The sequence below is a fragment of the Anomaloglossus baeobatrachus genome, chromosome 3, assembly GCF_048569485.1.
Source record: "Anomaloglossus baeobatrachus isolate aAnoBae1 chromosome 3, aAnoBae1.hap1, whole genome shotgun sequence".
Taxonomy (NCBI): domain Eukaryota; kingdom Metazoa; phylum Chordata; class Amphibia; order Anura; family Aromobatidae; genus Anomaloglossus; species Anomaloglossus baeobatrachus.
Window position 1 is genome coordinate 88,540,488 of NC_134355.1, and position 16,877 is coordinate 88,557,364.

Sequence of the window (16,877 nt, forward strand, 5' to 3'; positions counted from 1 at the left end):
CAAAAATTCTGTAAGATTTCAAAAAGTAGCAAATCAGTTGCACTAAAACATCTAGATAAGAAAGACGCACCCATATTGTGGAATACAAAACATACAAACACATGAAACCATCTGAATATAAAGAAACACTCCAGCGTTTTTTTTTTAGTCCTGGAGTGGTGCTTCTACTCTAAATTAACTGAGCCTAGCAGACTACTTATCTACCTGCATCTTCACCTTTAACCAACGCCACTCCGGTCCCGCAGTGCCATCTTGTGACCGCAACTTCAGACTTTCGGAAGTCAGAAGAAATGGTCACAAGCGCTCAATGCAAGTCTATAACAGCCTGAACATGTCTCCCATAGACTTGTATTAAAAATGACCTTCTGCTTGCTCCAGAAAAACTGGTGAGATTCGGTAGGTCAAAAACTGCTGCAGACTGATGGAAGCGACGGTGATAGAAGGTAAAGACGGCGGTGGGTAAGTATAAGACTAAGTTCAGGAAACTTAGATTAGAAGCACCAGTCTAGCAAAGGTGCAATGACAAAAATATATCAGGACCATATTCTATAGGTACGAGAGCATTATTAATGGTCAACTTTAGAAGATAACTTTTCTTGATGTGAAACAGAAAATAAATTGGAAGAAAATTTTAAGAAAAGTACAAAGATTCAAGGGATTCTTCACTACTAAGACAACCCCTTTCTGATTCCACTTGTTTCCCCCAGATAGATAGACAGAGAGATAGATAGATAGATAGATAGATAGATAGAGAGATAGATAGATAGATAGATAGATAGATATTAAAAAAAGAAGAATGATTACATTGGTTCTTACAGTGGATGTTTTGAATATAAAGTCTGTATTAAAAGGGTGGTCTGAAGTCAAACTCAGTTTCATTTTAAATTCCTATCTATTTAGTGCAGTAGTCTAAGCTATTTTATAATATACTATTATTAAAAACTCTCTACCATTCCCCAGCTACTCTATCTAAATTGTATTCTATTTTTTTCTTAACTCCTGTGTGACTCTTAGGCGGGCTTTGCACGCTGCGACATCGGTAACAATGTGTTACCGATGCTGCTGCGATAGTCCCCGCCCCCGTCGCAGGTACAATATCTTGTGATCGCTGCGGTAGCGAACATTATCAGTATGGCAGCTTCACATGCACTTACATGCCCTGCGACGTCGCTCTGGCCGGCAATCCGCCTCCTTACTAAGGGGGCGGGTCGTGCGGCGTCATAGCGACGTCACACGGCAGGCGGCCAATAGAAGCGGAGGGGCGGAGATGAGTGGGACGTAAACATCCCGCCCACCTCCGTTCTTCCGCATAGCCGGCGTGAGACGCAGTGACGCAGGTAGGAGATGTCCCTCGCTCCTGCGGCTTAACACACAGCGATGTGTGCTGCCGCAGGTATGAGGAACAACATTGTACCTGTCGCTGCTGCCAAATAATGGAAATGTCAGACCCTACACCGATGATACGATTACGATGCTTTCGCGCTCGTTAATCGTATCAAAAAAGATATACACACTACGATATCGACAGCGACGCAGGATGTCCGTCACTTTCAATTTGACCCCACCGATATCGCAGCTGCGATGTTGTAGTGTGCAAAGCCCGCCTTAGTTTTAGAATCCCAGTGCATGCTGGGATATTCATACACAGTATCATCAGTGCAATGGGCAGAGGCTCCAGTCACTGCCACAGCACCTGCTCTCTCCCTGAAATGAAGAGTCATCAGTGACACTATTTTCATGGGCTGTGCTCGATCCTGTTGAGTCCCTCCCTGTGAGCTGTGCCCTGTGCAATCTGCACAGTGAGAGTGTCAGTTCTGTTCTCGGCTCAGATCTGTAATAATAAGCCCGCCATGAAGGAAATGAGTGATGTCTCTAGCGAGGGTGGTTCTATTTCTCCTACATGCTGGGTATTGACATCAATGTGTTGCTAGTTGAATACTTATCTGAGCCAACAACAGAGCGGATGTCATCACTATGCAGATCGCACAGTGAGCAGGGAGGGATGCAACAGGGAGGGACGCAACAGGGATGAGCACAGCCCCTGAAACAAGAGTCACTGATGACGCTACCACAGTGACCGCACCCTCTGCTCTGATGATGCTTTGTTTGAGTAACCCAGCATGGGTCATCCCACTGGGATTCTGAAATAAATTGTCATCACACGGAAAATGGGAAAAAAATAGCTGCTTGAAAGAGTAGTTAGGGAAGGGTAGGGAATTTTTAATACAAGTATATTAGAAAATAGCTTTGATTACAGCACAAAATAGATAGGGATTTAGAATGGAATTTAGTTTGACTTTGAACTACCCCTTTAACATCTAAAATTATGAAAAAGGCAATAGTCTCTGTTCACATCAGCATTAAACAATGCACCATAACAATACGCCTGATAATTGTCATAGAGACCAATTTCCCACATGCTTTACTGCATTCCAAGTCGTAATTTGTATTTATGGTGACAAAGGCGGCAAAGGAATAATGATGTGTGTCAAATGACACCAGAAGAGCTCTCAGTCTTTAGGTGCAACCCCCTCTCTTTGTTCCTAGAGATGAATGGGAACCCCTCTCTTTAATTTACCTGCTGCCTTTCAAATGATATCAAATTCCAGCTATGGCTATTTACACTGCTTTGTGGCTAGTATACAATTATATGATATGCACATTGAGTATTACGCTCTTTAGAAAATGCAATCTTTGGTATTGGGCAGAACGTGCACCACTCACAGAGGAACCATAGGCTGGTGTTATTCCATGTACACAACATTTGTGACACAAATCAATTGAGCCATATATTGCAAGAAGCTTCATGACTGGTCAGGGCAAGGGCAGAGCTGTATATAAGGCAAAGTCTCCAGAGAATCCATTAATTGCTCAGCACATTATTGCAGACTGGGATGCAACTCCCACATTAACCACAAGAAAGCTTCAGATTTGACTGTAAGCAAGGAAATTCTTAGGATTAATATTAAATACCAGAGTTTTGTAATTCAGACCTATTTGTCTTAATATGTGTAGGATGAGAAGTTTGGAAATTCTCTGTGGGCTGTAATACAATATAATAGAGAGATTAGGACAATAGAATATCAATTATTTTTTTGTGGTCCCCAAAACAATGGCCGCATCTTTCATCTCACATTCCATTAGCGGGGCTAGGTCCCCGAGGAATACAAATCCCTTGGAAGTGTCTGCTCTGTTGATGACCTCAGTCCTTCATTAGCTTTATAACATGCCTCAGGCTGTGGATATTAGATAGTGGAGTGGTAATCTGATTTTTTTAGGTTTTACACCAGAAAGTGTTAGAAGCACGAGGGTACTTGTGGCTCGGAACTGAACAAGAAATAGAGAATAATAAAATTAAAAATAAAGGCACAAATAAAGGAATTAAAATTTCCCCCCTAAAATTCCAAAGTTAACACAGCAAATAAAAGGTAATAATATTTACCTGCCCAGGTCACAGGAACAGGATCCAACCGACCCCCTGGATAAAGGCAGAGGCAATACAGGTGCAAATTACTGAAGAGACAACCACCCTAACCCTACCAATGGATGGCGGGGGGTGATTGCTTAGTATTAGGATAGATTTTTTTTCTCACTTGTCATACGTGTGCTGGCCAAGTGCATTCCATATTTTTACTTCACAGCTATAATATTCAGGACCATTTAAAGTTTCTTATGTTACAGAATTGAAATGTATGCGTAAAAATGGGATAATCGACTCTGCTCTATCCTTCAAACCACACATCCAAGCCCTCTTCACCTCATGGAGACTACAACTCAAAAATATCTCTAGGATCCGTTCTTTCCTTAACCAAGAATCAGCAAAAACATTAGTGCATGCCCTCATCATCTCCCGCTTCGACTTCTGCAACCTCCTGCTCTCTGGCCTCCCTTCCAACACTCTTGCACCCCTCCAATCTATCATAAACTCTGCAGCCTGCTTAATTCACCTCTCCCCTTGATATTCCCCAGCCTCGCCACTCTACCAGTCTCTTCACTGGCTTCCCATCGCCTAACGACTCCAGTTCAAAACATTAACCATGACAAACAAAGCCATCCACAACCTGTCTCCTCCTTACATCTGTGACCTAGTCTCCTGGTACCTACCTGCACGCAACCTCAGATCCTCACAAGATCTCCTTCTCTACTCCTCTCTTATCTCCTATTCCCACAATCGCATACAAGATTTCTCCCGTGCCTCCCCCATACTCTGGAACGCTCTACCTCAGCATATCAGACTCTCCCCTACTGTGGAAAGCTTCAAGAGGAACCTCAAGACCCATCTCTTCCAACAAGCCTACAACCTACAATAACCCTTAGTCCAGTACACCACTGCGCAACCAGCTCTGTCCTCACCTATTGTACCATCACCCATTCCCTGTAGACTGTGAGCCCTCACGGGCAGGGTCCTCTCTCCTCCTATACCAGTCTGTTTTGTACTGTTAATGATTGTTGTACGTATACCCTCTTTCACTTGTAAAGTGCCATGGAATAAATGGCGCCATGATAATAAATAATAATAATACTAAACTGTGGTGTCACGATTCCGCTGTGCGGGTATTTTGCACACTGATTATGTTCTGCTTTGCTCTCCTCAAATGCAAAGCCGGAACATACATGTTTTCTTAGCGCAGAGCATTTTGCATTGGAAGTGCTCTGCTATGTGTCTTAAGCACCTGCAGACAGGTTGTTTTCAGCACTAGGTCCCACACTGGTTCTGTGCGGTGCTTACACAGATGCTCCTCGTTCCTCGTGATTGCTCTGTTTCATTACTGGGCATGCTCCACCAGGATGTCACTAGTCGTACTTCCTGGTTTCCCAGTAGTGCTCTTGGCTCCTGTTTGTGCAAGTTTTCTGATCTTGGCTTCTCGGCCTTGGACTGTTATTGACCGCTCTCTGCCTGCTCCCTGTCTTTGTAGTTACCTCCTGGCTTCTGACCTCGGACCTATTCCTGATCACGTCTCTGTCTGCTCCCTGAACACTATACAGGCTCTCCTGAAATCCTGACCCTCAGCCTGTGAGTTTACAACATCTCTGCTTTCTCCCTGTGTTGTGTCCTCCTGGTTTATGACCCCTGCTTGTCTGACTACCCGTCCATCCATACTGCTCATAGTAGTGCCTAGCATAACATGTGGCATCTCATTTGTTTTCTCGCACCCATGGGCTTGAATGGGTGAGTCTCATCCAATTGCAGTGTGATGCTCCTGCGGTAACCAGGTGTCACAAAAATAAGGTAACAGCCCAGGTCCAACCTAACTGTGCTAGCCACTACACACACACTAGCACACCAGGACATTTACACTCACCGTACCCGGCTGGGAGCCTCACCTAGCCAGATGACAGGACTGGGCACTGTTAGGTAACAGGCAGCCAACTGGGAGGAAGAGACCAGACCTGGGGGACGAGAAAGTGACCTAGGGAGTGTGGGTAGACAGTGGGACATTCAGAAGAGTTTAGGAGGAGGAAGTAGTAGGTTGTGAGGAGAGGAGTAGTAAGAAAGTTGTCAAGACAGACCAGAGACTCTTGAGACACAGAGAAAGAGGAAGGAAGTAGAAAGGAAAGTGAGGAGTAAGAAAGTCGGTGGAGAGGTAGTAAAGACACTGCAAAGACCTGAGGAGAAAGATCAGCCACTCAGAGGAGGAAAGTAGCTGCAGAGCGAAAGAGCAAGATCCAAAGACAGAGGGATCCTGTTGGGTGGACATCCAGGGCTCACAGTAATTTGCACGCATGGGTTGCAGATCCCAGACCAGACCAGGACTTCAAGTCAACTGTTAACTCTGCCAGGCGGGAGGGTTTTCAGGACTCATCTGCCACCACTAACGTATGAGGCATCAGCAGGAAAGAGGGGACCAGGACATATTCCCTTAAATAGTCCAAGCTGCCTGCGGCAGGACCCAGACACCAGGAGGACCTCCAAGTGCTCCATGCCAGGGAGGACCCACATACACAGGAGTGCACAAGTGGAGAGTGGCACCAGGCTGACACAGCCATCAGGATATGGGCGCACCTGGAATCAAGTACGTCTACAGGGTGTAAATCCAGTGAGTAGAAACCATCAAACTGCCCTCTTTGTCTGGACTGCTTCATTGCCACGCGCCTCCATGTTAACCCTTCACTTACCCCTAGGGAAAAGTCCTGCTCGTGGAGGGCTCTACCATCCACGCTGCCCCCATCCATCATCCCCAGTGGGAATCCGCAGCAGTGGTTCTACTATTTCTGGCCGCAAATCGCGAGTGGCGTAGTCAGACTTTTATTTTGTTTTTTTCTTTTTATTTTACATTTAAAACTGGTCAATGGTGCCCCCGGATCTGGTATTCTTGAGCCACGGACCGGCCGGATCCGAGCAGCTCGGCTGCCCCGGGGCGTGGCATCAGCTTATCCAATGTTTTCACACTTAGATTCTGTCAGTGAAAAAAAATGGTCATCTGCACTGCCTCATTGAATATCATGTGTTAGTGTGCTGTTCAGTAAAAAATCGGAAAGCATACATCCACTTTATATGGTCGGATAACGAGCCCCTATGATTGCACACAGATAAGTATAGTATTTGAAGCACTGGCGGACGCAGACAGAAAAGAGCCCCTGTGCAAGAACAATATACAGGGGCCCTTTGTAGTCCAGGAGCTCATAAAAATGCAAAATTATACCTGCTTTGGAGGTAGAACTAGACCCTCTTGCAATGATATGTCCACCCCTAGTTTATTGCCTAGAACTGCACCCCACCGGGACATACACCCTAGTTTACAAGGCCAACATAGATGAGCTTTGCTGCATCCTGCATAAAAATACATTTTAAAAAAATCACAGAAAAAAGGCAGCTGTATTTACCAACAGCAAGACCCAATATTAACCCCATAGTGACCGAGCCAATTTTGACCAGAATGACCAGCCCAAATATTTGAAGTCTGACCAGTGTCACTTTATGCGGTAATAACTCTGGAATGATTCTTCCAATCCTAGTGCTTCTAAGATAATATCAGATTTTTGGTGAAAATTTAGCAATTTTCAAATTTTACATTTTTAAATTCTTAAACCAGTTAGCCATGCTGTACAAATTAATCGATACATTTCCTATGTGAGTACTTTACATCTGCATCATTTTTAAAATGTAATTTTACTTTGTTAGGATGTTAGAGCAGTTAAAAGTTTAGCAGAAATTTCTAATTTTTTGCAAGAAATGAATAAAACCTGTTTCTTTAGGGACCGATTTAGATTAAAATTGAAATTGAGGGGCCAATATATTGCCACAAACGCCACAAAAGTGATACCATTTTAAAATCTGCACCCCTCAAATATTTCACAACTGGTGTCAGGAATTTTTTTAATTCTTCAAGTGCTACACAGGAATTAATGCAAAATGGAATGAAGAAAAATAACAATTTCTTCTCTAAAACGTTGATTTAGCCTCAATTTTTTTCACTTTTACAAGAGATAGTGTGTTTCTACGTTTTCTGCATATTAAAATGTGGTATTTTGTTTGTTTATTACTGCAGCCCGAGGACGTGCTGGGATTTACCAAGGGGGAATGTGGCGCTCCTGAGGCGTCATGTGCCACAGGGTATTGCATCCAGTAACAGGTGTAGTGCTAACCTCGGTGCTGGTAAAATCCAAATAACACCAACAAAACACACAAAATTGTGCCCTTTTTCCCAGACTGGTTAACAGGCTAGAGACGGGTCTGATGTATGGCCACCTATAGTTGGGACTTATCCAATCTGCTAGTCAGAAACCCCGGAGGGGGAGGGGCTAATGAGTGCAGTTGATGGGAAACAGACATCTTGAGGAAATTGACACAAGTTGGCGTGCAGACGGAAAGTGTGGAGTGACTTGTTGGGTTAAAGGAGTACGGTCACCAGGGAGAGTATGGTGTGCGTACTCACGGGACCAGGCACCGGCGGGGTGCAGAGGCTCTGCAGCGGCGGCTTTCCTCACCAAGCCGCATACCGCAAGTGGCGTCACGAAAAACATATTTTCTATTATTATTTTTATTTTTCCTTTATTCCCTTTTTTAAGCGACCCCCAGGGTCACGGAACTGGGCATCGGCCAGTCTCGTGACGTGTCCCTTTGATTTAAGGCCCGGGACCGAGTACCTCACAAGCCCTGGGGTGCGTCAATAGAATGAAAAAAATTTGCTACCCAGTATTTTCTGATACCCCACATTTGGTCAGAAACCTCTGCTTGGACAAGCGGTCGGACTCAGAATGGAAGGAGCACCATTTGAATTTTGGAATACAAATTTCGATGAAATAGATTGCAGGCACCATGTCACATTTGGAGAACCCCTGAGGTGGTTAAACAGCAGAAACCCCCCCACAAGTGACCCCATTTTGGAAACTAAACCCATTAAGAAATTTATTTAAGGTTTGGGTCACACTTTCTATTTACATTGACTAACATTGGTTCAAGTGCAATGTGAGATTTTTTGTCATTGCACTCGTCCGATATATATGTTAATGTGAGCAGGCCCTTAGGCTGGGGTCAGTCAATGTTGCAGGTCAGATCTGAGAGTTTTTCCTCACCTCTAATTGGACTGAGGAAAAATCATAGCATGCTGCGATTGGCAACCTCTATCAGATCATTTGCACCTATACAAGTCTATGGGTGCATGTGAAACATAGGACTGTACTGATGTCATCTGAGTGCAGTCCGATATACGCAGAAACTGGCAGTGGAGAAGATGGAGAAATTAATCTCTCCTTCTTCTCCGCTGCAGTGATCCATGACGCATCTATAAGGGATAAGCAGGTTAACAGGTTCTACCCCCCATACCCTATTTACTTAAATAAAGACGATAACTACGACTTTATTGCAAGGAATGGCCACAGCTTTTATTTCACCGTATATATGTATACCAAACTCGTGGCTCAACATGCCACCCATTGTTAAACATAACCTTTATACATATATACCCTTATAACCAAAACCACCGATAGATCCATCCGAGAGGGAAACAACCATCATTCTTAACCCCCCGGCCGTAACCTCCAAACCGGCCCAGAGGACCACCTCGGCCGTGACCAACCGGCCCAAGGTGAGGGGTAATAACGTTCCATCGTTAATTACCCCCACCCAGAACCTGCAGGACCTCCGCCTGCAAGTTCCCATCCACTCCGAAGCCACTCCCCTTGAGCGACTTCGTACCAACAAACGACTGTCGGTACTCCCAACCTCTCAGACGGACCTATCCCCCCGCTGTGACAACAAAACAAACATTTTTCTTTTTTTTTTTTTTTTTTTTTTAGACAAAAAACCATCACCCCCTTTTTAGTTCTTTTTTTTTTTTTTTTTATGTATATATTACTCTCCCTTTTTTTTTTTTTTTTTTTTATATATAATAAGGGCGGGCGGGTGGGCACAAAGTTCAAGCGACGAAAGGGGAGGTAACACACTTTACATTCTCTTTATACCTCAAACTACGCCCCCACCCCTTCCTTGCTCTCCACCAATCCCCCCTCCAGTACCAACCACCAATCCCATGCCCCCATCTATCTCCCTCATCCCCAACCAAAACCTTTTAACTCCTTACTACCCTGCACCCTCCCGATCGTCATGGGCCTGCTCACCCCTATGGGGCTCACTGCCCTTCTTGACGCATCTATAAGGGATAAGCAGGTTAACAGGTTCTACCCCCCATACCCTATTTACTTAAATAAAGACGATAACTACGACTTTATTGCAAGGAATGGCCACAGCTTTTATTTCACCGTATATATGTATACCAAACTCGTGGCTCAACATGCCACCCATTGTTAAACATAACCTTTATACATATATACCCTTATAACCAAAACCACCGATAGATCCATCCGAGAGGGAAACAACCATCATTCTTAACCCCCCGGCCGTAACCTCCAAACCGGCCCAGAGGACCACCTCGGCCGTGACCAACCGGCCCAAGGTGAGGGGTAATAACGTTCCATCGTTAATTACCCCCACCCAGAACCTGCAGGACCTCCGCCTGCAAGTTCCCATCCACTCCGAAGCCACTCCCCTTGAGCGACTTCGTACCAACAAACCGACTGTCGGTACTCCCAACCTCTCAGACGGACCTATCCCCCCGCCACAGACCGGCCAAGTGACCACCTTACTTGGCCTGGGCCCCCCACACCCCAAGTGCTTGCTCCAGGCCATCCCTCAAACCCAACATCCATAAATCCAGACCCACATCGGTCAGGAGAACTCCATCTCCCCTTAGGTACTGTTCCGTGGACTCCTCCAATTCTCTATGCCGCACCACCAAACCACCATTCCGTGCCACAAACCTGCCAATTGCCCTGTTCAGCTTACTCCGAGCCCTATTAATACGGTCCACCGACCTACCAAAACGCCACTGCGTCCGAGCTATGATGTCCGACCAAACGATCACAATGCCCGGGAACGCCCTCCACAAATGTAACAGGTCCAACTTTATGTCCCTTTTCAATTCCCTTGCCGACCTTACTCCCAAATCATTCCCACCCACGTGTAAAATTAACACATCCGGGTCACGATCCATACGGCTATAATAAGCCACCTCTGGGCGCACCCTACCCCAGGTCATGCCCCGAATTCCCAGCCACTTTACTCGGGCCTCCGTCACCGACACTCCAAGCTGCCGACCATCGTGACGCACATCCGCCCGCAACGCTCCCCAATACACGTAGGAGTGCCCGAGGATCCACACAAGGCATGGCCCTACAAAATATAAACACCACGAATAAAACAGCAACAGCCAAGAAAATTGTCACATACCAGCATCAAAACACAAAACAGGAATTCTCCACCCCCGAATCATCATCTGACCAAATGAGGCCTAATGTACAAGCGAAACCTGGAAGACTCCCACCTCCCAATCCGCCGGATACAATCCTCACTCAAACCCCACCTGGCGGCTTCCGTTGCCGCCCCAATCCGGAAGAAGTGAGACCCGTATTCACTTGGCTCCTCCCCCACCCGAGCTAAGGCCATCTTCAGCACCGCAATGAATTGGTAACGCGACAAGGCCAATCCGTCCGCATGCCGCAGGAAAACGCCCGGGTAACCTCCGCGTACCTTTAGAAACTCCGAAACCTGTACCACCGGGCACAGTTGGTGTCCCGGTAACGCAAACAACACCACTAAGCGCCCCCTCCCCCTCTGATCCGTCTTCGAAAAACGAAGCCGACATTCCACTCTATCCTCCCCCAGCATTACATCCTCCATCATCAAACCACCCATTGCTTGCTTAGTCGGGCTGACCAATTCACCAATGCGAAAGGCCCCAAAAAACGCCAACACAAAAGCTACCGAAAACAAGACCCTCTCAAAAGGAGACGAACACAATTCCCCCAAACATCCCACTAAACGCCCCAACAAAGGCAATGACACCGGCCGCCTCATGTCTTGCGACTGGGCCCCTTTCCGAAAACCCTTCATTGCCTGCCGCACCAGAAAATCCTTAGTCGCATCCCGGACCCCTTGCATCTGAAACAGGAAGGCCAATGCCGCCAGCTTGCCACCCATCACCGAAACGGACCGACCTGCCGAAAAATCCCCACTAATTAACATCAGGACCCCCAACACTCGGTCTTTGTAACCCGACTCCACGAAGTCCCTTCTTTCCAACTCTGCCCATTCCTTCCACACCGCCTGATATCGGCACCAAGTAGACTCAGACACCGATCTCCTAATCCCCTCAAAAGCTACACCGATGCCAGGTCCCACAGCCCGTCCGGGCAAGGTTCTCCATCCGCGTCCGCTCCCGGCACCAGCTTCCTGAACCTGCAAAACTGAAACCGTGATAACGCGTCAGCCACCTCGTTTCGAATCCCTGGCACGTGCCGAGCCACCACGCAAATGTTCAACTCCAAACAACGCAACACCAAGTGCCTTAAATACCCCACAACCGGCGGGGATTTTGCCGACAGCGCATTGATGGAATGCACCACCGCCATGTTGTCACAATGCATGCAAACCCTTCTTCCGGAAAAAACGGGGCCCCATAACTCCACTGCTACAATTATGGGAAACAATTCCAGCAGCGCCAAATTCCTCACCAGACCTGTTTCCACCCAAAGCTTTGGCCATTTTCCAACACACCAGTGCGTCTGAAAAATTGCCCCAAAACCTGTCGCTCCAGCCGCATCAGTATACAACTCCAACTGGCTATTGGACAAAGCCTTGCTCATCCAAAGAGTCCGACCGTTGTACCGGTCCAAAAACTTCTCCCAAACCAACAAATCCCCCTTCATCACTTTTGTCACTCTGACAAAGTGATTCGGAGCTCTTACCCCCGCGGTTGCACCTGCCAGCCTCCTATTAAAGATCCGCCCCATCGGCATGATGCGACAAGCGAAATTCAATTTCCCGAGCACTGACTGCAAGTCCCGCAACCGCACCTTCTTGGCCTGATACAAAAACCGCACCGACGCCTTCAAATCCAGAAGCTTCCCCTCAGGCAATCGGCATTCCATTGCCAGTGTATCAATTTCAATACCTAAAAAACATAGAGCAGTCACCGGCCCTTCTGTTTTTTCTTTTGCCAACGGAATACCCAGGCTCCTCGCAATCCGCTCTAACGTAAACAACAACAAGGAGCAAACCGAAGAGCCCGCCGGACCCACGCAAAAGAAGTCATCCAAATAGTGAATCACTGAATGGACCCCTGCCACGTCCTTGACTACCCATTCCACAAAGGTACTAAATGCCTCAAAATGTGCACACGAAATGGAACAGCCCATCGGCAGGCAGCGATCCACATAGTATTCCCCCTCCCACATACACCCCAAGAGATGAAGACTCTCTGGATGCACCGGAAGTAAACGAAAAGCTGCTTCCACATCCGCCTTTGCCATTAGGGCCCCCCGCCCGGCAGCCCTTACCAGCTCCAATGCCTTATCAAAGGATACATAAGAAACTGCCGACAACTCTGGTGATATCCCATCATTCACCGACAATCCCTCCGGATAAGATAAATGATGGATGAGCCGAAATTTGTTCGGCTCCTTCTTAGGCACCACCCCAAGGGGGGAAATCCTTAAATTGGAGAATGGCGGGTCCTGGAATGGACCCGCCATCCTCCCCAACTCCACCTCCTTTTGCAGCTTTTCCTTCACCACCGCTGGATGTTCTTTTGCGGACCTCAAATTCCCCGGGCGAAACACCGGCGCCTCAGATTCAAACGGAATCCGAAAACCTTCCGTAAAACCACGTGCCAACAATTCTGCCGCTCTAACGTCCGGGTACCTATTTAGATAGGGAAGCATCGCCTCTACCCTCACTGGCGTCCTCCCTTTTTCCAGACCCCTCCCCCGCCTTTCCTTTTCCTTTCTTAAAGCACCTTGCCAGGGAGTGAGAACCTCCACATCCGGAACACTCATGTTTGAAACGCCGCACTCCACCTCCACTATCCGTCCTGAGTCGCTCCCCTGCCGTCTGCAGGGAGTCTCCACCGCCAATCCGATACGCTGGGCTCCACCCCCGGCCCGCACATCACCGGGGGTTGCCGCTACTCCGCTCCGGGACCTTGCAGGCCGTGGACCGGAAGTAGGCCTCGCCGAAGCTCCGCCCACCTCCGACCCGCGGGATCTCCGGCGAGGATTCCTCCCGGCAGCCGGCAGCTCCACCACAGCAGACGCGGGGCTCCCTCGTGCCGGAGGGTCCCCGAAGGGGATCCTTGATCTCCTTCTCCCCCCTCCACTGGGGGAGTAGCGCACCGGCGGCCGTGACCGCCGAGCACGTAGAACAGGCCCGGGCGCAGGAGCAGCAGGAATCACCGCTCCAGCACCGCAAACCGCCGCCAGCTGATCCCGTAGTACGTCAGCACCCAGGACCTCAGCAGCCCCACGCACTAAGTCCATTAAAGCAGCCAGGTCAGCCATCGCAGTGGGCTGCAGCACAAACGTCCTGGGGCACAAAGTTCAAGCGACGAAAGGGGAAGTAACACACTTTACATTCTCTTTATACCTCAAACTACGCCCCCACCCCTTCCTTGCTCTCCACCAATCCCCCCTCCAGTACCAACCACCAATCCCATGCCCCCATCTATCTCCCTCATCCCCAACCAAAACCTTTTAACTCCTTACTACCCTGCACCCTCCCGATCGTCATGGGCCTGCTCACCCCTATGGGGCTCACTGCCCTTCTTTCTTGCATGTGAGAGACTCGGAGCACAGTATAATGACACTCGGCCACGCTCGCAGCAGAGTTTGAACCGAGTGTCATTAGCATATCCCATCAGATGCTGTACACTCGTCTGACACCGGCCTAAAGGTGTGGAGCATATTAAACCCATAGGTGTTTCACAGAACCTTTTTAAAATGTGGATGTGAAAATTAAAATCATGTTTTTCCATTAAAATGTTGTTTTAGCCCCAAATTTGTAATTTTCACAATGGATAATAGAAGAAAACAGAGTCCTCATTTGTAAGCCAAGTTTTCCCAAACACCACGATACCTTATATGGGTTCAAAAACTGCAGTTTGTCCACATGGTCTCAGAAAGGAAAGCGCACAATTTTATTTTTGGAGCGTAAATTTGTCTGGAATGGATTGTGAATGCCATGTGGCTTTTGCCGAAACCCTGACATGCCAAAACAACAGAAAGCCCCTACAAGTGAAGCCAATTTAGAAACCAGACCCCTCAAAGAATTCATCAAGGGGTGTATGGAGCATTTTGATGCCAAAGTTGAATCATAAACCTTTATAACATTTAGATGTGAAAACAAAAAATATATTTTTTTTTCCACTAAAATTAGTTTTAAAATCAAAATTTATGATTCACACAAGGGGTAATAGGAGATTTACCCCATAATTTGTTATGCATTTTCTCCCGAACAACCCCATATGTGGTCAAAAACTAATGTTGGGGCACTTGCAAGACTCGGAAAGCAAATATCGCTATTTAATTTTTGGAATGCAAATTTGAACTCTGTGTTGCATTTGTAAAGGGTGCTTTACACGCTGCGACCTCGCTAGCGATCTCGTTAGCGATGTAACACGCCAGATAGCACATACGATTTGCCGAGATCGCACATGTGACCGGCGCTACAAAAAATGACTTATGTGCGATCTCGGCAAATCTTATCTACGATCTGGCGTGTCACATCGCTAACGAGATCGCTAGCGATGTTGCAGCGTGTAAAGCACCCTTAAGGCCCAAGAAGTGCCAAAAAAGCCGAAAAACCTCAAAAGTGACCCAACTGTACAAATTGCATCTCTCAATGAAACAATGAAATCATATATGGCTGCAGTGACTATTATTAGGGCGCGCTCCCCATGACAATAATGCCACACACATAGTTGCTTAGGGCGGTTTAGGCACAGAGAGGCACAGAAGGAGGGGGCAGTCGGATTTGGTTGCGCAGATTTCACTGAATATTATTTGAGGGGGTGGGAGCCATCGCTTTTCCAAATTCTTTGTTCTACCACCAACTTGTGAATCCCCTATATTTCTGGTGACAGATAGTGGACCTGAGTGGGAGCTGTTTTTTTTGGAAGATAAGTTAGGAGCTTTATTTGTAACATTTTGGGGTACAGATAATTTTTGGCTCATTTTTAGTATAAGGCTGGGATCACATTTTTCTGTTCTGCGCTGAGCATTTATGTCGAGGGTTCCGGTAAACCCCCCTCAAAAAAGTGATTCAGGCGAAACTCTGAACATAACCACTCATGGATTAAGGTCTCTTAACAACAGCTGTATCTATGCATATCAGCGGTTTTTAAAGAGGTGGTTATCTGCTCTGCAATAGTGGCTGACCAGCCCATCATACAGACACTGTGCACTATACTTATCTGTGTGACTGACACCCTATACAAGTAGTATCCATGTGCATTTGAAATGCTACTAATCCCATTCATGTATGGTAGGGGTGTGAGTGGTGGGCACATCAGTATTTTGTACTTGTGCTGCCTGTGAGTGGCGCTATCGCGGTCACGTCATCCCCCCGAAGTGACCCCAGGGCTCCATGACCTCTGGGATCCGGTGATGTCACGTCAACTTCTAGTTCTCCTGACATCGAGGCCGGCCCCAGTCACCCTGAGTGACTGGGCTGTGGGCGGTGTTTTACCGCTCGTCACGCATTGTGCCTGCTTGCGGCTCTCTACAGTGAAGGAGAGCATGAGCGAGATGCTGCGCTGTGATGCTGGGTTGTGACGAGCAGTGAAACTCACCCACAGCCCTGTCACTCACGTAGACTGGGGCCGGGCTCAGTGATGACGGGTCAACTAGAAGTTGACATGACATCACCAGATCCCAGAGGTCAAGGAGCCCGTTGGGGTCACTTCATGGGGATGAGCGGACTGCAATAGCACTGCTCAAACGAAGAATTTTCTGAACAAGGTAATTAGAAAAATCCTTCCCTATCAGTTTAACAGGGATGTGGCCACTATTGCAGACTAGTGAACCACTCCTTTAAGAGATTAATGCACTGCAGGATACAGCAGCCTCAATGGTAAAGACCAAGGCAGCACAGGTGCAAAATGCTGATGTAACCACCACTCACACCCCTACCAATACATGAAGGGTTTTGGTAGCATTTCAAATGCACATGGATAATACTTGTGTAGGGTGTGAGCAGGGCCGGCTCCAGGTTTTTGTGGGCCCCGGGCGGAAGAGTCTCAGTGGCCCCATCCACACGCAGACACGCACATACAGACACGCACACACACATACAGGCATACGCACATATACATATTTGAAGACAAACTCACAAAAATACTTATAAACAGACAAATCTATAGTCATATACACTGACATACATAGATACACATCATACATGCATGCAGATACATACCCGCTTGTCTCCATCTAGCTCCTCCTAGACATGTGGCTGTGCTGCATGATGGTCCTCACTAACAGTAGTAAAAAATTATGTCTGGCTCACTGTGTATAAACTAGGTGCCCAGAAAGAATAAATGTCAGTC